This window comes from Peromyscus californicus, unplaced genomic scaffold, assembly GCF_007827085.1.
Source record: "Peromyscus californicus insignis strain IS unplaced genomic scaffold, ASM782708v3 Scaffold_9__1_contigs__length_137607984, whole genome shotgun sequence".
Taxonomy (NCBI): Eukaryota; Metazoa; Chordata; class Mammalia; order Rodentia; family Cricetidae; genus Peromyscus; species Peromyscus californicus.
In genome coordinates, this window is record NW_026294617.1 from 17,308,101 (window position 1) to 17,331,595 (window position 23,495).

A 23,495-nucleotide genomic window follows, 5' to 3' on the forward strand; every position below is an offset into this window, starting at 1 on the left:
CCCAGGCTGGCCTTGAACTCACTGAGATCCGCCTGGCTCTGCCTCCCGAGTGCTGGGATTAAAGGCGTGCGCCACCACCGCCCGGCGATTCTTTGAATCTTACTTAAATGTGATTGTAACTGCATCTATATTGCAAAGTTTTAAGGACATATTAGAAAGAAAAGTGACAAAGAGCTGAGAAGCTGCCAAAAGGAACTCTGAGTGAATTGAATTATAGAATGTGTGTTGATTATTGTTTTCATTGTCCTTTGGTGGAGATGAAAAGGAAGAAGTGTTTCATTGTAGAAGTTTCAGTGGCATACCACTCATATTCCAGGTGTCTCAATATTTGATACCCTGTTCTTGACACCGTTTGGGTGGTTTATGTGGTTTAACCTTTCTGGAGGAAGTATGCCTTGTGCTTGAGCTTAGGGTTTCAAAACCCATGAACCATTTCCAGTGCACTCTCTCTGCTTCATGTTTGCTGTCTAAGACAAGAACCTCGGTCTCAGCTTCCTGTTTTAGTTGTCCTGCCTGCTGGCAGTCCTGCTCCTCTGCTGTGATTGTGAAGGACTCTAATACTTCTGTATCTCTAAGCCACAAAGAAACTCTTCCTTCTATAAATCTCCTTGGTTGTGATGTTTTACTAAAGCTGTAGAAATGTAACTAAGACAAAAGACCTTAGTTCCAGGAGTAGCAAATCCATATCTAAGAGGAGGGAATCTTAATTGAGAAAATGCCTCCATAAGATTGGCCTGTAGTATAGGGAAGTCTGTAGAATATTGTCTTGATTAATGATTGAAATTTTAAAGACCAGATCAATAGGATGGTGTCATCCCTGAGCTATTGGTTCTGAGTTCTATAAGAAAGCATGCTTAGAAAGATATGAGGTGCAAGCCAGTAAGCAGCACTCTTCCATGGCCTTTGCTTCAGTTCCTGCCTCTAGGTTCCTGCCCTCCTTCAAATTGGCCCCTGACATTTCACAGTAACTGATTGCTTACTGGAAGTTTAACATAATGTGAATTCTTTCTTCTATAAGCTGCTTTTCCTCCGTGTTTTTTCATAACAATAGTCCAAACTAAGTCACTTGCTAAGTTGAAAACAGTGCTAATATTTTTTTTCTGAGATGGTCAGGGTTCTCAGAGGACAAAGGTATAGAATGAATCTTTTTCTCGCTGTCTGTCTCTTTCTGTCTCTTTCTGTCTCTTTGTCTCTGTCTCTCTCTCTCTCTTCCCCTGCCTCTCTTTCTCTGTATATATATGCATGTGTGTGTACACATATATATGTATGTATAGATAGATGGAAAGATAGATAGATGATAGATAGATAGATAGATAGATAGATAGATAGACAGATAAATAGATAAAAGATTTATTAGAATAGCTTACATAGTGAGTTGGTTGTGGTTCTCAAGATCCCTAGCCATCTCAGAATCCATTGAATATAATTGTGGCATGTTAAAGGGAGGAACTGTGGAAATCTCATTAATGGTTTTTCTAACCTTTCCTAGCAAGTCATCTTTATGTTCATTATTCTATAGAATTCCTGAGTCAAAATCATGCCTCTCTCTGTTTGAGTGTTAGGCTGGAGATCTTGGACATGTTTACCTGTCCTGAGAAATGAACTGTAATTCTAGTAGCATTAAATATAGCCAGACAACCAGGTTCTGCAGCATAAAAAGCAGAGTCCAAAGTATCCATGGTGATGTTATAGATGTCAACTGTGAGGTTCAAGGCCTTCATGGAGCATGCAATAAAGACTCCATTGCCAAGGTCTGTGAGTTGGTTTATAAATACACAAGGGGCCAGTTCTCACATTTGGAGCTCACTGGACAGGAGTGGTGGCCACAAAGATGTTGGCCCCAAGTGAGATGGTATGTTCCTCTGTGTTGCACAAATCCTAATTGGTCTTATAATAAAAACCTGGAGGCATATATTGGGGTAAATGCAGAAAGATCAGAGAGAAACAAGCCATAGCCACTTCTCACCTCGACAACTCATCAGCCGAAAGGGGAAGATCCTGTCTCCACGAATCCTCAGACTGAAGACCCTGAGTCCTCAACCAAAAGGGGTTGAACTCTTGCCTCCTCCAGCCTTATATTCCTGTCTTCACCCAGCCATGTCACTTCCTGTCTCAACCTTCCTAGTGCTGAGATTAATGGTGTGTGATACTACTGCCTGGATGCTACTCTTTCTTCAGACTGGATTACTCTCCTATAGTCCTGGGTGGACTTGAATTCAGAGATCCATCTGCCTCTGCCTCCTGAGTACTAGGATTAAAGGTGACCTCTATGGCTAACTCTGTCTGGCTCTTCCCTCTGATCTTCAGGCAAGCTTTATTTGTTAGAGTATACACAAAATATCACCACACCTTTAGCAATACCCTTTGTATTTGTCCAACTAGTCCATAGGAAGGAATAAGTAGGTACAAGAAGCTCATTGGTCTGTCTTTACTGTAGGTAGAAATGTTTGTAGTTGAGTATGACTGATGATTACTTTTCTTCTCAAGAAGCTTGCATAGCACCTTTCAGCACTCTGAAAGCAAGTCAGGAGGGATAAATCTGCTTCTTTACTGTGCTATATGACTCAAGCATATGGAGTGTTTAGCAGTAGGGTCTTATCATCAAGTTCCTGAGAACAGCCAAGAACAATAGCAATACAATGTAATATTTCAGTGGTCTTTGGGACCTAATTGACAAGAACTCCAAAAGAAGTAACTTCTACATGGCACAGAGATTTTATATGTTATCCAATGTTGTCTAGTAGGTGCATTGTTCCTCTGTTTAAGAGTAACTGCATTTTAATCCTGTCTGTTTCTCTCCTCTCTCATTTCCTTTTGTGTATGTGTTTGTGTCTGTCTGTGTGTGAGTGTATATTAGTGATATTAAAGTATAGTCAATTTCCATGTCTTTTTAAAAGTTCTTTGGTTTTATTTATCTCTTTCCCTTCTCCCTTTGGTTGCCCACCTCCACTCCCCCATCTCAGCTTAATTCCACTTGGTCCATGTTTCCTTTTTTATATGTGTATTCTATCTCTGCTCTATTCATAGCAGTTCCCATGGCACTTCATTAGTTTCATGAACATTATGAGTCTTACAATTGAAACACATATCTGAAGATTTAACACCAACTTCCACAGAGACAGAAAATGTGTGATGTTTATCTTTCTTGGTCTGGGTTTCTCAAAATAATTGTTTTCAGCTCCATCTGTTTAGTTGTGAATTCCATAGTTTCTCAGTATCTGAATAACATTACACTGTATGACTCTAACAATTTTCATTATTCATTCATCAGTTGATATAAATCTAGGGTGCTTCCATTGTCTGTCTATTGTAGATATAATCACAATGAACACGAACTAGCAGATGTCTCTAGAATAGGATGTAGACTCCCTTTTGTATATATATGGAAGTGGTACTGCTGGGTCATATGGCATATCTCCAGTGACCAATTTTTTTTTCTTTTTTTTTTTTGTTTTAGTTTTTAGAGCTTTATTAGGAGGAAAAGGCAGGAGGAAGAAAGAGAGGAGCCAGGCTTGGTGGGGGAGGGAAGCAGGGGAGGGAGCAGAGCAGAGAGCAGAGAAAGAACACAGAGAGAGTAGAGTTACCTGTTTAAGTAAACCCCACACTGATTTTTAAAATGGTTGCACCAGTTTGTATTCCCTCAAGATTTGAAATTGAGTTTCTTTTCCTCATATCAATGACAGCTTGTGTCATTTTTTTCCCCCTTTTTCATCATAGACATTCTGACTGGGGTGAGATGACATTAGAGAGAAGTTGTAATTTGCATTTCCTCAATAGCTAAGTATGTTAAACACTTGAATTGTTTGTCAGACATTTGTATTTTATTTTCTGAGAATTCACTATTTAGCTCTATGTCCCATGATTAATATTTAAGATGTGAACACATTGAACTCCCTCCTCTTTCTTCTTTCTAATCATTTTATGTTCTTCACTTGCTCCATCTCAAATTGGTTGTCTCTTTTTTATTATTATTTCATTTATATTTACATGTCTATGCACATAAATATTTAAATATATGCTCCTGAGTCCATTTGGTATTTCATAATTTATGATTACAGGGCAGACCACTCTTTTGCATAACCAACTTGGAGGTTCACGCCCGGGAAGGAATAATACTTCTTCTCCCAACAGTCAATAGTTTCCTGTAGTACTTTGTCTAGAAATAGATTCTCATTAGGTTCCTTCCCCCATCTTACGTTAGTACATCTACTGACCATGTTTTCTCCACCACCTCAGATCTTGCAGTTCTCAGGGTCTGACTACCCTGCCAGCTGTGGTTTTGGATTCCCAGCTCCTGTATGACACCTTCTCTGGAGGGCCAGGTCTTCTCTTCCAGGGCTCTGTGGTTGCAGTTGATGGCTGCCCTGGTGTCTCCCCTGGGCCTTGATCTAAGAGCAGCTCTCCAGTTTAGCAGACAGGCACTCCTCATTCTGCCTATTTCTGAAGGGCTGATGTCACCACAGGATTCTCAGGTCCTCAGGTCCTCTGAGTCAGGCTAAAAGAATGTCTGGAAAGGCATTTTCTAGGTGGAGGGTGGTGTGTCTGTGAGCATATTGTGTGGGTGTGTCTGTGAGAGACTTGCCTGGGGATGCACCTGAAGATTGCTGTCCTTGAGGGATGATTTTTCTGGATTTCCTCAGGGAGAGAGGGTGTTTAGTATGTGATTGGCAGGCTTGGTTCAGCAAGGTGGGAAGGTGGGGCTGCACAAGCTCACAGGCTCTGCTCACCACCCCAGCTCTTGTCTTGCCTATCTGTGAATATCTGCAGAGATGAAGAAAGTCTTCCAGGAGCATAATCCCGTGCATCCCTGGAACTAGTTCCTGGAGATCCCCAGGACCTGAGTCTTGCTGAGCAAGGAATCAATCAAGTCTGATGGTGAAATCCTGAGAGGTGGAGGTCGTACTGCTTCCACTGTAGCTGTCAGGAGTGGTGGGATGCTGGGAATAGTCCAGGAACAGCTCACCCTGGGGATACAGTGAAGGGTTTTTTGCGCCCGATAAGCCTCTCCACTGATGCAGCCATCTTAATGAGACCAAATTAGAAAAAGCCCCAGTTTAATGGGTAAAGCATTCCTGAGTGATCCTCCAGCCGTAAAACCATGTGTCTGTTTTCTGGGATGCAGTTTAAATAGCCTATGGCAGTGGTCTTGAGCATATCTGGGGGAGGAGCCATGTTTGGTGGGCTTTGAGGGGGCAGGTTTGGGGAAAGAGATGGGGGAGAGGAGTTGAGATGGACCTTCCACCAGAACATACGAGTGAACCTCTGATGCGGAGAAAGTGAGGCTTTCCTTTTTAAGGACCTTCTCACCACAAGGTTGCCTTCTGATTCCTTAGCCTGTAAGCTACTCTCTATGTCCTTGGAGCCCAAATGCCTTCCAAATACTTCCTGGTGCCCAGCTGCTTTACAGAGCTTTCCATGGGGCCACTATTGCCTTCTGAGCCCTTAGAAATTGCTAGTCAGGCCTGGGAGATGGTTCTGCCGTTAAAGGCCAGGCTCACAACCGAAAGTATAAGAAGTTGCTAGAGTTTTAAGTGTTCCTGGGCAGCCTGGCTAATCTTCATAGGTGAGCTCCTCAGTAAAATGGAAATTGTATGAGGCAGATAAACTCTTTAACTGTTGTTTTGAGGCATTTGCTATTTTGTATTTAAAAAGCTAGTTATATTGGCTATTATTAGAATTATGGAGGTTGTTGGTATTATAAATTGTTCTTGTTTCTATTAGAAAGGTTTTGGTCTCTTGGAAGGATTGCAATTGCAGTCAGAATGGTAAAGACCCACTAAACAACTGACAACAAATGCTGGAGAGGAAGTGGGGAAAAGAGAAACATCATGAACAAGAAGGTGGATGTGCATAGTTAGTATAACAAATGTTATACTTTATTATGTTGATGGCCATCACACAAGGTTCACTGTCTGAATTCCCAACTAGGGTCCTAAGCCTATCTCCCTAGGGCTGTGTGCAGTGGATCTTATCTGAAGGTTAGGTCCAGTGACAGAAGTCTCTGATTGGAGGTCAGGATCCTGGGTGAGACTCTCCAGACACAGATCAAGGTGGCATATCTCTAGATGTGGAGAGCAGAGCATTACTCTTGGTGTCTGCTTATAAACTGTCCAGTGGACGTCATGGGTTTCTAAGACTGTCCGGTTATCTTGAGTGAGTGATGTCATTGAATTCTGGTTATCAGGTGCGGCCTTGGTTTTAGTGGGGTTCCTGACTAAGCTATTTTTACATGTCTAAAGACAAGTATGTTTTTACTATGCTCATTACAATAAGGCTTCTGATTCACAAATGTTTGGCCATGAATAACAAATACTACACCAGGATGCCTTGGAATTAATAATGGTATGGCTTTTTCTTGGGCAATGAGAAAATGGGAACAATAATAGTTTACCCTGTACAGGTTATTGGAAGCAGAGGTATTAAAACAGGCATCTCAGAAAGCATAACCAGTGTTAAAGAAGTGCCTCATTTCCTCCATGTCCAGTTGGAGGACAAGGAGCAACCTCATCATTATTCCTACATTGGGTTGCATGTAAGCCAAATACTTCATATAATTTATCAAGGGGCCTTGGGTGACTCCACTGAAAATTTCATGGTCTTATAAGTTATGGTGTAGAAGCAAATATTCTTTTAGTCTTTCTCAATAGTGTGGTTTTATTGTTTCCTCACACATGAGAACCTATCATACTTCCTTGTGAACATTAATACTTAGTACCTGTGGTAGTCTGAATGTAATTGGCCCTCATAAGCTCAAAGGGGGTGGCACTATTAGGAAATGTGTCTTTGTTGCTGTAGGTATGGCCTTGTTGGAGGAAATGTATCACTGCAGGAGTGGGTTTTGAGGTCTCATATATGCTCAAGCCACACCAAGTGTCCCAGACCACTTCCTTTGGCCTGTGTGTCAAGTTGTACAATGCCCAGCTTCTTCTCCAGCACTATGTCTGCCTGCACACCACTATGTTGCTCAATGATGATAATGGACTAAATCTCTAAAAATGTAAGTCACTCCAATGAAATGTTTTTCCTTTATAAGAGTTGCCATGTCTTGTATAATATTAGAGGGACCAGCCTTATCATTATACATCCCAAGGGCTCAGGAGAGAAATTATGAATGGTGAGGACTATTTTCAGGAAAATAGAATCTCAGCACACTGAGCTCTTTAATTTATCCTTCAGTCTCTAGCTTTACAGTTATATATCCAAACAATAACATTCCTCCCTTCCAGCCAGGTCACCAGGCCTGAATTCCTGTGTGGTCATAAAGGCAGGTAAGCGGTTCCTCAGGCAGTGATTGTCAGGCTTCCAGGGTCAAACTGAGGGGTGATAAGAGTCACATAGAGGGGCAGTAATTGTTAATTGTCATTTGCAACCCAAAAGGGAAGTGACTAATGAATTAACTAAAGGCTAAATTTGGGTAATATCTAAGAAGAGGGATTTTATGTACTCAACTATAATCTTAAATGTGATTGGTAGAAAATGTTAAGAATCTATAAATTGCTAAGTCAATGGGAGAAAATAAAACTGCCTTCTTTTTTCCTGTGGCTCCTATCTGTTCAGGCTATCTGCCATTTTTCTGCAGGATAGGGGAAAGTGTGCTCAGTTGCTAGGCAACGTCTACAGCTAGCTGCTTCTGATGATATTTAAAGGGAGATCTGGAACTAGAGGAAAGATTTGGGAAAGGAGGTAGTTAAGCTTAATTGGCACATCTGCCAGGCCTTCTCAAATGGGTAGTCTGGACGCTTAAGTCTGTTCTTAGAGAGTACAGAGGTATCTCTGATAAGATATTTTCCTCCCTCTGGGGATGGTCCTGGCCAGATGCTGCCAATGATAATAATTACAGGGAGGCTTGAACTGAGCATAGTTGTCAGCACAGAGGGTTATCTGATATATCACAAGCCAAGTAACACCAAAAACTCCTTGGAATTTGGCTTCCTCTGAAGGAATTCCTTGATCCCTTCAAGTAATGACTTTGCCATAAGCAGCTGAGTTCTTAGGATATATCCTTGCAGCTCATAGCAGCCATGGTCATGGTGTCTCTTAACAGCAGTAGAAACCCTAACTAAGGCAGTACATTATTCAATCATTACCCATTAGGGAGAAAGTATTATGAGAACACTGTTAATTTTACTTGTTTCTTTTAAGAATGGAAGATTGCTGTGGATATCGCTCTGTATAAATAAACACTAATTGGCCACTGGCCAGGCAGGAAGTTTAGGTGGGACTAACAAAAAAAAAAAAAGAAAAAACAGAAAGACAGAAAAGACACTGCCAGCCGCCGCCATGACAAGCAACATGTAAAGATGCCAGTAAGCCACTACCACGTGGCAAGGTATAGATTTATAAAAATGGGTTAATTTAAGATACAAAAACAGTTAGCAAAAAGCCTGCCAAGGCCATACAGTTTGTAAATAATATAAGCGTCTGTGTGTTTATTTTATAAGTGGGCTGTCAGACTGCCGGGGCTTGGCGGGACCTGGAGAGAAGTTCTCCAGCTGCAGAAGATCCCATTTTTATTTTATATTTCAGGTTTGCAGGCATGGCACAGATACAGTACAGCAGTCTCGTCTACATATCCTGTTCCTCCACTTACAGCTTTGACATGTGCATTTTTAAAATTATTATTTATTTTAAATTAACATATAGGTTGACTTTTTCATTGCATATAGTAACTAATATTACGTTTTTCATAAAGATCATAAAAAGACACGAGCATTGTAAAGTAATTATGGATTGAGTCCTGTATTTCAGTTAGTATAGGAGTTGCATAAAATGCACAAAGCCCTGTGTTCAGTGTCCAAAACCACATCAACCACACCACTGCATATGTTAGTGCTCACACTTAATATTAGCACTTAGGACTTGAAGTAAATCCATTTTAGCATCAATCCATTACCATTTTTCTTCTAATTATTATAGAAAATTAAATTTATGGCATTTATATTTCCTTCTTATATTTTTAAAATCTCAGCTAATTTTACTTTTGATATAAACATATTACACATAAGGATGTGTTGTTGATTCTCATGTGTTACTAATAGAAAATGTAGTAATCCAGTATAGTCATTCTTTATTTCATGTAACATACAATAACAGCTATTTCACTCAATGTGTTGATAGAACAACAAATAATGCCATAATTGTGAATCATCAACATCCTTTTTTTTTTTTTTTTTTTTTTTTTTTTTTTTTTTTGGTTTTTCGAGACAGGGTTTCCCTGTGTAGCTTTGCGCCTTTCCTGGAACTCACTTGGTAGCCCAGACTGGCCTCGAACTCACAGAGATCCGCCTGGCTCTGCCTCCTGAGTGCTGGGATTAAAGGCGTGCGCCACCACCGCCCGGCTCCTTTTAGTTTTTTATAGCAGTAAGTTAAAACAAAGAGTGGTATTACAAAAATTTCAATACAATACTTGGAAAATTTCTAACTTTTTTAGAAAAACATTCTTAAAAATTTATTGGGTTACTGGCAGCTGGAATATTTACTTTAATAGGTATTATTTCAGCCTCCACAGTTAGAGTCTTAGCATAAAACAAAATGTGAACATAAAACATAATGTGAAAACAACTTAATTTACAAACAAACTATGAAAATGTTTCTAAATTAGAAAAAGTTCAAGAAAAATTGATATTGATTTTATAGAATGATTGGATGGAGGAAAACAACCTAGGAATGTAAACAGTGTAAAACTTCTCCCACTTCCAGTTCTCTTGAAATATAAGTAAATATACAGAAAATTCCTTGGAAGCTCACTCTTGTATAGAAAATTGCTGTACTTTGAATAATGAGCCAATGGTATATAATGAAAGCTTGATGGAATTATATTCAATATATATTATTTATTAAGCTGTTTACAGATAGTGAGTTCTAGGTCAGCTGGAACTTTCTAATCAGATCCTGTAACAAAACAAAAAGCAAAATTATATTCAACTATATTTGTGAGTGTGTGTGTGCACGTGTGTGTTAAGACATGTCTTACTATCATACTCACTATGTAGACCAATCTGTCTCAAAGGCTCTGTTACCATGTTGGCTACATTCATTTCTGAGAATTTGGCAGGAACCAGTGGTGACACCTGAAATGACTTCAAGAGATATTGTCCTGAATCTGCTGTGCTCATCGTTATTTAGTTTTGTTTTTCTTTTACATTGCATGTGTGTGCATGTATGCCTCTGTGTGTGTGTGCGTGTGTGTGTATGCGTGTGCATGTGCGTGTGTGTGTGTGTGTGTGTGTGTGTGTGTGTGTGTGTGTGTGTCTATATAGCACAAGTTTTCCTCAAACTGCCAGTGGTCTTCCTGCCTCTATACTCCCATTTATGACTCAAGTAGGCTCTCCTAAAATTATTTAGTGAGACTTGAGAATGGTCAGACAAAAATACTGGTTCTGTGAAAGGATGAAGACTCAGAGACACAGGCTCATGCTGTGTTGCTGCAAACTAGGTGTTCACAGGGACCTCTGCTCAGGTCAAGCTGGGGCACCTTGGTACACTTTGGAAAGGATTTCAGGATGAGTCAATGTAAACCAGAATGTGAATTTTATTTCAAGACAGGTTCTCTCTATGTATTAATGGCTGTCCTTGAACTCAGAATGTAGACTAGGTTATGCCCAAACTCCCAGAATTCTACCAGTCTCTGCCTCCAAGTATTGGATTAAAAGTTGTGTCCCCATCATTCAACTTGTAATTTTATTATATATTTTCTTCTGACTGTTTGTATGGGTTGGTTCATTTGTGTGTGGAAAGGTGTGCATATATGTCATGGGATGGGTGGAAAATTCAGAGAATAACTTTAGTTGTTGGTCTTTTCCCATCAGCATGCTAGAGACAGGGTCTCTATTTTGCTACCTATTTTGTTCATAGCTGGCAGGATTTCTCCTCTCTGCCTTTATCTTGCCTTAAACCACTGGACTATAGGCATGTACTGTTGGAACTGACTTTATAAACGGATAGTTGCAAGGTGAGTACTTTATCTGTTAACCCATTTTCTCAGCCCTAAGGTTTATTGAGTAGAGAGTTGGAGTGGGTCTGTTTTGAGGCACAGTCTCACTTTCTAACCTGTCTGACCTGGGAACCATTATGTAGTCGATAGGCTATGCCTGGAACTCACAGACATCTACCTGTCTCTGCCTCATGTGACCACATCTGGCTAAAAAGAGATGTTTATCATGTATTTAACACAGATATTAGTGGAAAGAAAGAACTTTTGGATAGTGTGGTCTTGTGAGGGAGCGCCACACTTAAGAACTGACACAAAGCCATGTTTACAGTTCTGTTGACTTTGTAAGTTCCATTTCAATGGGTCCTTAGGGAGTCTCTCTCTATCACTCTTTCTCATTATGTCTTTGTCTCTCTATCTCTGTCTCTCTATCTCTCTGTCTCTCCTTCCCTTTGGTAAGAAGATCATAGGTCAGTTGCTGAGGTGGGGAGGGGACTTTGTAAGGCTGGGAATAGGAGCACTTCATCAGGCTCCACCTAGTGCCCCAAAAGGTCACATGTCATTAGGTCTGAATTGCATGGGAAAGAGGTTCTATACTCCAAAGGAGGGAATATCTTCTTCTATGATGGAATATCAACAGCCAGCAAACCTGATGGTGGTCATCCCTTATAAGCAGGCACAGTTGATCACAGGATGGTGCCAACTGTTTGTCCTTAGATAGTGCTGAGGAACAAGAATCAAACAAAAGAAAGCTGAATAGAAACTGTGTATAAGATAATGTAATAATTTAGTCCTTAGAGAAAACACAGGGCAGTCTTCATATATAATACATGGCATCACTGCTTTGTTGTTGTTGTTGTTGTTGTTGTTGTTGTTGTTGTTGTTTTAGACAGGGTTTCTCTGTGTAGCTTTGCACCTTTCCTGGAACTCGCTTTGTAGACCACGCTGGCCTCGAACTCACAGAGATTCGCCTGCCTCTGCCTCCTGAGTTCTGGGATTAAAGGCGTGCACTGGCACCGCCTGACGCTTTTGGTTTTTAATGGGTTTATGTAGGAAATACAAAGAACCAGCAAGCACATGACAAAACATCATTGAATAGATGTGTACAGCCAGCACAACTATGAAATCCCTCTTTAAACTATGATGCTCCAGCTTAGTATAGAGAGATCTTTACCCAAAGAGTTCGCTCTATGCTCTCTCCATAGATACACATCCCATTAGCACATGTGTAGACATGTGACCACTATACTTAAAAGCTGAACAAACAATTACATCCTAGCATCTTATTCTGTAACAGGCCTGGTTTACATACTACTTGTCTTTGGGTGTTTTAGAGGCAGACACCCCCACACACACCATTTAATTCCACTTTGTATGATTTGCTATGACCAAAGCATTGCCAAATCCTTTATATCACCAATTCTACTCTTCTGCATCACAGCTCAGTAGAGGAGTGCTACCCAGTACATGAGATGCCATTTGTAATCTCCACAAAATTAACTCCAAATGGATCTTACACATAAATGTCAAATTCAAAGTGCAGAACTCCTAGAAGATACTTGAGAAACTATGACTCTCTCAGTTTTGCAACCTGTCTAAGCCTTGGGAGGTTTCTCTAAGGCCCTGATGTATAGGGGCGGGCAGGGGAGGCGGGGGAGAGTTCCTTCTCTAAAACTAGGAATATGCTCGGGAGAGCTGGTAAAAGTCTGGGACCAGGGCCTTTGGGAAGGGTTTCTTCATATCCTGAGAACCATCTCTTTCCACACCTGGGGCTGTGGTAATCAGTCCCAGCCACTGTGGACCTTTTTTTTTTTTTTGTAATGTTCTAGAGATACCTTGTGTTCCTCTTGTGCAATATTGTCTGCGTAGCCTCCTTCTGAAAATGCATACTTTCTTTTAAAACTGAACCCATTAGTTTATATTAACTAGAGACTTGCTGTGGAATTTGGCTCAAATCTCCAGCCAATCTGGGATAGGTTTGTGCTTCAGGTGGAAGCCAGGGCTGGGAACCACTGTACTGTTTCCCTTCAGCTTACCCGGTCCTGTCACTCAGCCTCACTAGCCAATCAGGGAGTCGAGCGGACTCACCAGTCAGATGGGAGTGTTCTTCCTCCTGGCGCTAGGCTTCTGGTTCAGCTCTTATGATGAGGAAGTAGGAAGTTGGTCTCTTGTGCTGTGCCCCGTGGGCTCTGCTGTGGGTTGAGTACTGGGCAGCTGCGCCATGGTGAGCAAGGGGCTTCTGTTCCCAGACCGGGAGGAGTGGCCGGCCATGGTGAGCGAGGGGCTGCTTTCCCCAGACTGGGAGGAGCGGCCGACTGAGCCCGAGCCGGGTGGTGGGTCCTCCCGAGGAAGGGTGGGAGCCAGTGGCCAGACGCAGAATTCAGCGTGGTCCTGCCTGGTCCTGTGCGGCCCTGCGAGTCCCACATGTTCCTTCCTGGTCCTGTGTGTCACGCGTGTATTCCTTTTTGATCCTGCATGTCCTACGTGGCCCTTACAACTCCTTGGGCTGGGGCTGAATCCTCTGAATAACTTCTCTCTGTGGGCTGTGTTTGTGCAGAGCATTGGGAACAAGACTTACAAATATCCTTGTTGTTGATGTCCCTGTGAAATGCTGGGGCCTGTAATGCTTGTATTGTCACTATGGAAGGCAGATTTGCCAAACTCAGAAAGCCTTGGTCGCTGTAGAATCTTTAAGCAGTTCTGCATTTTCAACATTTAGGTTTAGGATCCATCTGTAGTTAATTTTGTGGAGCTGGTAAAGGACATCTCCCGTGTAGAGTGGCACTCCACTGCTAAACTGTGATGTAGAAGAGTAGAATTGATGGTAATAGAATTGATGGTATAAGGATTTACCCATTCTTAGGAGTCACAAAGTAGAATTAAGCTAAAGGGAGGGCTGTCTCCCAGATATCCCTAAGATACGTTGTATGCTAACCATGCCTTTTAGAGATTAGTATGATAAGATGTAAATTAACCAGCCATTGAGGAACATTCCCATAACCAAGGAGAAAACCCTGATTTACAATTAGCCAAAAGGGTCCCCCCATTCCCTGCCCCCTGTCAAAGAACCTGCCTCTAACAGGATACTCACAGGGTCACAACCAACATTAAGTCCTGGCATGCTGCCATCATAGTCTAGAACAGCTGCATTTCCAGTCGTTTTGAAAAGTGTTTTTGAGTCAAATTCTCTGATGGAGATTGAGGAGGACTTGAATCCTGTCTGTATCCCCACAGGGCATTCCCCTTGCTATTGTCCTGACCAAGCACCATGAATTCTTTTTTTTTTTTTTTTTTTTGGGTTTCCCCGAGACAGAGTTTCTCTGTGTAGCTTTGCACCTTTCCTAGAACTCCCTCTCTAGTCCAGGCAGGCCTTGAACTCACAGAGAGATCTGCCTGCTTCTGTCTCCCGAGTGCTAGGATTAAAGGCATGAGCCACCACTGCCCAGCCAGCACCAAGAATTCTTGTATTGCAGGTCTGTAGCACCACAGAGTTCTAAAGTAACCACTTTGAGTCACATAGTGGACTGCCCATTGCAGTGACAGGAAAGTATTTGTGTGTGGATCATGGCTTCTCCCTTCAGACCAGAAGAGGAGGAACAGTGTCCTGTGTACACTGCAGGGGGAAACAGACCATGAGCTGCAGAGGTCTCCATCATAAAAAAGGACACTCTGGGCAGGGGGAGTGACTTTCTGTGTAATTTAACTCCTGGTATTATTCCTACCATGTGAATGAAGATAGGCAGAATTGGTGGGTGTACAATTTAGGGAAGGTAACTTGAGGTACTGAGTCTTCAGTTTCCAGTTAGGGAACTCTCCTGTACAGATATGTGCAATCCTGGTTGACACAGTTAAGTCAGCTCAGAGGTTTGAGACACAGGCCATTGGCTTTAACTCCATGTGTCAGCTTATAGCACCCAGCAGCTGACACTTTACATGGGAAAGTCATGCAGTGTCTTATGAATGCCATTCTCTCTAGCAGGGAAGTGCCTACTCTGTTGCAAAGTCAGTATTGTTAAGTGTTCTTCCTATCATTTCTTTCATTTTAAAAGGTCAATTAGTGGTATTTTTTAAATTTCACTTTCTTTAAATGTATTATAGCTCTAATCTCCATTTGTTTCTGTTTTCCAATGTTTCCTAGGCATTAAGAATTTCTTTCCAATTTTTCTTAGGTGCTATTTATTTATTTATATCCCTTTATAGAGCAATGGTTCGCAACATGAAGGGTAGAGGCTCCCTTTAACAGCAGTGGCCTTAGACCATTGGAATACACAGATATTTTTATTATAATTAGTAGCAAAATTTTAGTTATGAAGTAGCAGTGAAAATAATTTTATAGTTGGATTCACCACCTCATAAAAGACTGTATTAAAGTATGACAGCATTAGGAAGGTTGAGAACCACTGGTTTAGACCAATGTCTCCTGTAGCTCAAGTTTGTCTTATACTACATAATTGAGAATTGCTTTGAACATCAAATCCTGCCTCTGCTGCCCAGTGCTGGGAAGACAGTCCTGCAAATCCTTCCAGGCTGGGCCTTGACTGGTCAGTGATATGGAAAATAGACCAGTGAATGAGTGTCCTACAACCTTGCTAGATTTCATTGTGAAATTACAGATGAAGTGGGACCTGTGTAAGAGTTGAGTTCACTGACCCACAGTTAAGCAGGTGTAGTCACGGCACAGAAAGGTTTGGCAAGAAGGAGGTGAAAGCTTTCCTGCTGTGACAGGAGTTGACAGAAGCAGTGAGTAGTGAGGTCATCGATTTTAGACATTCCATAAATGTCCTGACTGGCCTTTTGTCTGTTTCACAGACCAGACAATCAAGAATCTAGATAAAGAACTGAATTTTTGTGAAACAAAATTACATTAGTTATACCATTTTAACTTAAATAGAAGAACTGGATAAAATGGTGTGGCCCTGCCTAACATGACTCTTTTCCATGTTTAAGATGTACAACTTTGTGGGAGCCCATTTTCAGGTTCCTCGTGGCTTTACCCAGCAGGTCCGCACAGAGGAGGATGATTAGGACCACGAGCCTGAGTGCAGGTGTCTGAGATGGTCTGCACTTGGCTGTGCTGGGGGAGGAGGTCTTTTGCTCCACCCTTTGGCGTCTCTATAAATACCCTGGGGCAGAGACAGTCGGGGTCCGTTGGAATAGGTTCCAGGCCTTCTCAAGGCTATCCTTTATTTTCTATCTGTTTATCTCTGCAATATAAATCCTTCTTTCTATCTAATATTTCCTGCTGCTTGCACTCAAGAAAACTCTGGGGAGCTGTGGGGTTGGTGGGTAAACGCCCCACACAGCCAGGGAGAAATGCATGAGTAGTACTTAGTGTGCTCTAGAACAAATCCCTAGTCTCTGGAGCACATGGCCATAAATCCTGTTTCAACTTTCCAACATAATTTTATGGGTTTATTATTTCTTAATTTCCACTATCTCTTTCCTGGCTCCAAGCCATCCCATAGACCCTTCATTGTGTTCTAATCCATGACCTCTTTCTGCTTCAACAACAGTTAGTGTTTGAATGTGACCTGTGTTTGGCTTCAGGACCTCCCAGCTCTGAAGCAAAGGGTTGGCTTCACTGGGCATTGAGTGTGTAATAGAATGTGCATGCAAAGGACCCTGTGCCTTGAAAGAGGAATAGGAAGTACTCTAGAGAATGGAATATTCTCTAAACTACAAGTTTCTCAGACTAGATACCTGTCCAACCCTAGTGTTGAAGGGCAGAGCTGGGAAGGCTTGTGCTGTTTGAGACATTTGATCTCTGCTCATCCAGTAGGGTAACTGCTAATGTCCTGAGGTCCAACTGGGTGGTCCTAACTAATGAGGAGCTTTGGGAAGGCTTAGCCATCAGTAGCACTTGGAGGTGACTCCAAGTTGTCTTTGGGATTCTCCTCTGCTTCTGCTATAGGGAGTGCTAAGAAATACCACAGATATGCCAGTTCTTTTCGGGGTTCTCCTCTGCTTCTGCAATAGGGAGCTCCAAGGAATACCTTAGCTATGCCATGGTGAGTGTGTGTGGGGGGGGGCACTGTCCAGGAAGAGCAGGTTGGCTGAGCTGTCAGAGTCTGAACTGCTGGGACTGGGATGGACCATGAGCTAGACTATGTTTCTGTTGGTTCCTGTAGTAACCTGGGCAGTAGCCGTTGGCCTCTGATCCTTATTGAGTGTGCATTCTCTGGGGATTAGAAGGCTCTGCCACCCTGGCATGGGAGGCTATGATGCTTGTAATATCACTGTCCAGTGTGCACACACAGGCATTGCTTGTGTGACAGTGGGATTCTGGGAGGACAGATTGGAAAACTGAAGGTCTGGTTTCTGCAAGTTCTGGATGGTACATTTCCCTTTCAGCTTTGTCTTATAATTGTTACAGACAGTTTAGAAAATGGTCGAAAGGGAGTGATTGGGATCGTCCTTCAGCAATACATGATTAGAATGCTTTTAGCTTTCTGCTACTGCCAGCCACTGTGATGTGATTCAGTGAAGGTCAGTTCCAGGGGACAAAAGGAAGTTCTGAGCTGCAGAGGTATCTCAGTTTGCATGGTTTTGGGCAGGTGGATAGGGCAGATGACACATCTTGTGACATTATGTGGGAGGAATCAGACGTGAAATTATTCTTCTACAGTGTTTTCTGTGTGGGCATCATTGGTGCTGGATTTGCCTGAAAACACAAGGGACCATGAAGGCTGCAGAGCTATAGCAGGATCTGCAGGAGATCACCTCCCTTTGCAGAGAGAGCTCTAGAACATGAAGCTTCTCTTAAAGAAATATCAGTAGCTAGAGGGTCAGAAACAACAGTTTAAGGGTCACTTTGAGTTGAAAGTTGTGAAATCTGTGTTTATTTAATTTCTATACACATAGAGTCATAGGTAGCTGCCTCCCTTTTATCTTACCTTAAACCACTGGACTATAGGCATGCACTGTTGCAACTGGCTTTATAAGGCAGAAGTAAAGGGATAGTTGCAAGATGAGTACTGTCTGTTAACCCACTTTCTTAGTCCTGATGTTTACTAAGAAGACTTTTTGGAGTGATCTTTTGGATAGTGTGGTTTTGTGAGGGAGAGCCACACTTAACAATTGACACAAAGCCATGTATACAGTTCTGTTGACTTTGTAAGTTCCATTTCAATGGGTCCTTAGGGAGCATCTCTCTCTCTCTCTCTCTCTCTCTCTCTCTCTCTCTCTCTCTCTCTCTCTCCCCTCCCCTCCCCTCCCCTCCCCTCCTCTCAGTTTTTCAGTCTCTCTGACTCTCTCTTCTCTTTTATAATAAGATCATTTGGAGAGACACAGTCTCATGTTCTAACCCTGTCTGACCTGGAACTCTCTATGTAGTAGATAGGCTAGACCTGGAACTCACAGACATCCACCTGCCTCTGCCTCATATGACCACACCTGGCTTAAAAGAGATGTTTATCATGGATTTAGCACAGATATTATTAGAAAGAAAGGACTTTTCGATAGTGTAGTCTTGTGAGGGAGAGCCACACTTAAGAATTGAAAGTAAGCCATGTTTACAGTTTGTTGACTTTGTAAGTTCCATTTCAATGGGTCCTTAGGGAGTCTCTCTCTCTCTCTCTCTCTCTCTCTCTCTCTCTCTCTCTCTCTCTCTGTCCCTCCCTCCCTCTCTCTCCTTCTCCCTGTCTTTCTGTCTCTCTGTCTCCCTCTTTCCTTCTCTTTGGTAAAAAAGATCATCAATCAGTTGCTGGGGTGGCTTGGGTAGGATTCTGATTTAATAAAGTGAAAACATGGGTCAGAAGGGGTCTGCACTGTTCCTTGCTCTACATGGAGTTCATAATCCTGTCCTGGAGATTCTCAGCAAATTGCTGCTTACATCTGGGAAAGGAGTAAGTCCATATTCCTATGTTTTATGTACTTTGTCTTCAAACATGGCTCATTGGTATTTGAGATATCATTAAAAAAAGGAATAGTGTTACTGTCTACACAGGCAGTCTGCACAGCAAATTTTATTAATTTTGTGTGATGGCTAATATTGATTTTCAACTTGATAAGATCTAGAATCAGTCAAGGGACACTCCTCCAGTCACACCTCTGAGGGCTTATCTAGATCATGTTATTCTCTGAGGTGTGCTTATGAGAGATTATCTTATATATTAAGTTCATTGAGATGAGAAGACTCTTCTGCCTTCTAGAAATGATAGCACCATTCCATTCCATGGATTTGGTACTGAATTATGTAATAATGACCGACATTCATCACCGTCTGCTTCCTGACTATGGATACAGTGTAATCAATCACCATGATTACTTCTTTTTATTGACTTTTAAAATTTTACATTTTGAGCGTCCACATGTTCACTCCATGACACCCAGTAAAGTTTAGTAAGAAGTCACCAAAGCCAGACATGGTGTCCAACCCTGTGATCACAAAACTTAGGAGGCAGAGGCTGGAGTTTGAGGGTTTCAACATCATCCAAGGGCTGAGTGTACAGTGGGGTATGGAGGCAGTCCCCCGGGAACAGACAAGTCTATGGTGGGCTCAGGAAACTGTCCCTTGCTATCTTCTGCAGACCAGAACAAGACTGTGGGCCTCTCGGTAATCTCACCTCCAATGCTTAAGGTGTCTTTTTCCATGAGGCATGTGAACCCCAAGGTCGAAGCTGTGGGAGATGGAAGTTCCAATTGCCTTAAAATTCAGGCTCAGAACATTTCTAGGGTGACAGGGTCTCAGGATGTGAGTGTAGAGGATGGGGAGAAGACTTTTCCAGGCTGCTGATTGGATAGGATTAATATCTTTCTGTTCTTCCCCTGCTCACATTTCTGTGTCCTTGTCACTTGACTGAGGGCAAGCCAAGTTGGTTTGAGGTACAAACAGTAACTGCAAGGGTGGGAATAGGAACACTTCCCAGGCTCCATCAGTGCACCATCTCCAGGAGGTCAGGACTAGATGGACCAGACAGTAGAGATTCCAGGGAGCTGATACTGGGACTCAGAGAACTGAAGCACCTCCAGTGCCCTGGGGACACTCAGGTTCTTTCCTGTCTCCTCCTGTCCTTTCCCATCTCCTTCATGTCTCCTCCTGTCTGCTGTGTTTATTCTTTACCCCTTTATGTCCCCTCAAATTCAGTAAGCTGTCAGGTAAAAAGTAGAATCCACATACAGTAGACCGAAGGAATAGATACTACCTTTGCTTGATATCTGGGCAGAGCCCAGACAGTTTGGTAATTTGCTGGGATTCTTCTGCCTCGGTATCTTGCCTGCCAATCCAAGACTGAAGGGCTCATGAAGAGCTGATGACACTGGAACAGATTTGAAATACCTGCGGAGAGGCCCTGAGAGGTCAGTGAGTCCAGTGGACACCTGAAGGGGTGGTAGGTTCTTGGACTGTAGGATGACCAAGGAGAGCTGCAGCTGTGGAGTAGAACTGGGATGGTAGGCAAGCTGTGTGTGCTAGGGATGGCAGAGCCTGAAACATGGAGCTTCCTCAGTCTCTGAGAGCCCAGAAAGTCATTAGAGTCTCAGAACTTGTACAGTGTGATACAGGAAGCTGCTAGGTTTTGGTTTCCTTAAATGTGATTGATTATTTGCTATTCTTTTGTTCTCCCCTTTTTGAAAACAGTGGGCTCTTACTCATTTTTTTTTCACAGAATATACATTTATGTGTCTGTAGACTTAATAAATGTTGAAATTTTTCAACACTTTGGGATTTAAGAAGGTGAGAGTGTTTTACATTATTAATAACATGATACTTTTGGGACCATGGATGGAAACATCATGTTTGATAGCAATATACCATAAAATTATAAGTTGAATGAATGTTTTCCCCCCAAGTTACTTTGAGTCAGGTTATTTTATCAGTTTAATAGAAATGAGACTACTTCACCACCCTGTTTGGTTCTCAAAATGAAAAGAACCAGGATATGAATACATGGACATCTGCAAGGCCTCTTAATGAAACACACTTTCTTTTTTTTTTTTTTTAAAGATTTATTTATTTATTATGTATACAGCATGTATGACTGCAGGCCAGAAGAGGGCACCAGATCTCATTACAAATGGTTGTGAGCCATCATGTGGTTGCTGGGAATTGAACTCAGGACCTCTGGAAGAGCAGTCAATGCTCTTAACCACTGAACCATCTCTCCAGCCCCGAAACACACTTTCAACATACAAGTTTGATTCCTCTTCTGTGTCACTAATGTACATTTCCTTACTGCTCTCTATTACACTGTCATCAGCCCTGCAACCATATACAACCAACAAAAACAGACTCAGCAGGTTACCTTCATGTATTTCAGCATACTTACTCATCCATACTTGACAAGGAAGAAGTTGGGAGGGAAACATTAGAAAAGGGATGGAGTGAAGAGAGAACAAGGGGAAAGTGATGCTGTATCTTTTAATTAAAATGTATAGGAATAAAATTTAAATAATAGAAGGGGCTAGAGAGATTGTTCAGTAGATAAGATCACTGGATGTTGTTTCAGAAAATCCAAATTCCATTCCCAGAACCCACATGTTAGCTAACGATTTGCTGTAACTCCAGGCCCAGGGATATCTTGCTGTCTTCTGGCCTCTGTAGGTTCTGTGCAAAGCCACATGCAGGTAAAATACCCATATAACTAAATTTTTAAAAAAGTTAGAAAAAGGAAATAATGGAATTCTCTACAGCAATGTCACAGTCCTGAGACAGACAACAGCCAGGGCTTGTTAAAATGAACTCCTAGTCAAAATGATCCTGTGTGGAAGCAGCTGTGGCCTTCTTCTGAACCTGCCTGCTCAGAGGCAAAGGAAGCCTTGTTCTTAGGTTACAGTAGCTCAACAGAGCCATCCAACTAAGAGCAGTGACCACAGTGCTGATAGGTGACTTTTCCTTTGTGTTTTCTGTATTTATATTCTCTCTCCATTGTCAGTGTGAGAATAGCAGAACTCTACATGAATGTTTACAGACTCCCCACGTAAAATACCCATGCTTCTGTTGCTTAGGCAAAGCATTGCTTTGGAAATGACTCCCACATTCTCCTTGCCTCCTTCAGGTAAGAAATTTTTCTCGGATCTTCTGTCTTTCCTCTTGTGACGACTGTTTTTGGTACCCAAACTGACTAGCTCTGGAATTAACTAATGCACAAAGAATTGGGTAAGGATAACAAAAGCTTTTAGCGGCCTGCCTTAAAGACTTTCTGAGTCAAAAGGAGACTCTACAACCAGTGGAGGAAAACTAGATGTGAGGGGAGAGGAATGAATCTACTCACACTGTGCTCTTTCAGTCCATCTTTTTATTGTTCCAAGTAAGCATCATCTCTACAGTGAGGGTACCGGCCTATATACATTTAAAAACAATAATTCTTTGGCAGTGCAAGGAGAGGCTTGAAATTCATACACAGAGCAATAACTATCAGGTTTCACTTATGACACAAGGTGGGAGTGGCTAGTGAAAGTTTTCTGGTGAGGTCAATTAAGAATTAAATCCACAAATGTAATCTGAGGTGGGAATTCCTGTGCTCAAACTACATGCCTAAATGTGGCTACATATAAGTTAAAAAAATCTATTAATCAGTGAAAATGATGAATAAGGTAAAACTGTCTTTTCCACCTGCTCTGCTTCCAAAGGGCTCTCATGAGTCATTTTTCCACAGGCATTGTAAGCATCCTTGGTTACTAGGCAACCTGCCTAAGCAGTAGAGGAAGATGTGCAGCTTTTGGTCTGCTGTAGCACTTTAGCTATAATCAGTTGCTTAAAAGGAACTTCTTAGATCTAAAGATTACACCTATTGCTTAAAGATGCAGAATCAAGATAGAATTAAGCTTAATTTGTACAAGAAACAGAACCTGGTACCTTCCAGCCCCTCTGGCCATGGAGGGTTCTTGGGAAAGTTTACTTATCTCCATGTACTAGCAAATGGCTGATTACCTTTTCCACTATATCTCAGTGTTTACAGGCAATAAATCTCTAAGCTAAAGTCTCGTGTTAATAAACTGAGGTGAAAGTAAGTATAAGGAGTTAAGAGTTTAGGGTTAGTGAGGTTAGTTCAGGATAATTTTTCTTATCTGCAGGTGAGGTAAAGCCAGAGTACATTTCTATCTATCTAAGGGTTGCAAATCAACAATATGCTCATACTTTGTCCTTGAATGTCTGAGATGTCTCAAAATTTTGCCTGTGTAACTGTTTTCACACATAACTGTGGGAAGTTATCAATATACCCCAAATGCATAGGGGAAATTGTGCCCAATAATGATCAATTACACTGCTAGAAGCTCTTGAATTGAATTCCATGGTAGTAACAGATGAGAAAGCTACAATTTCACACAAGAAATTCACTGCAGGAAACAGCCAATACATTGAAAAGGCAATAACTCCAAAACACCTTGCTTTTAGGCTTTTAACTCCTCTACCAGAATCCCCAGTTCTAATGGGTTGGACTTGTCAATGATGGCTGAATCCCACTTCATATTTTTGTGGCTGACAGCACTTGGGTATACTTGTGAGAGATTATTCTTAATTAAAATTTTGAAATGGGAAGACCCTTCATTAATCTGGATCTTCAAGGTAATTTGATCCACCTTTAATCTTGGCCAGACCTTCTGGTGGCAGCCTATATATATATAT

General features: G+C 41.8%; 1 long non-coding RNA gene across 1 annotated transcript; it reads left to right on the forward strand.

Moving 5' to 3' along the window:
* Positions 1–13,015: 13,015 nt before the first annotated feature.
* On the forward strand, positions 13,016–23,494 carry LOC128105575 (uncharacterized). Its single transcript, XR_008216369.1, has 3 exons — positions 13,016–13,202; positions 21,802–21,924; positions 23,265–23,494. It is a non-coding gene; the product is annotated as an uncharacterized LOC128105575 (long non-coding RNA).
* Position 23,495: the final 1 nt, after the last annotated feature.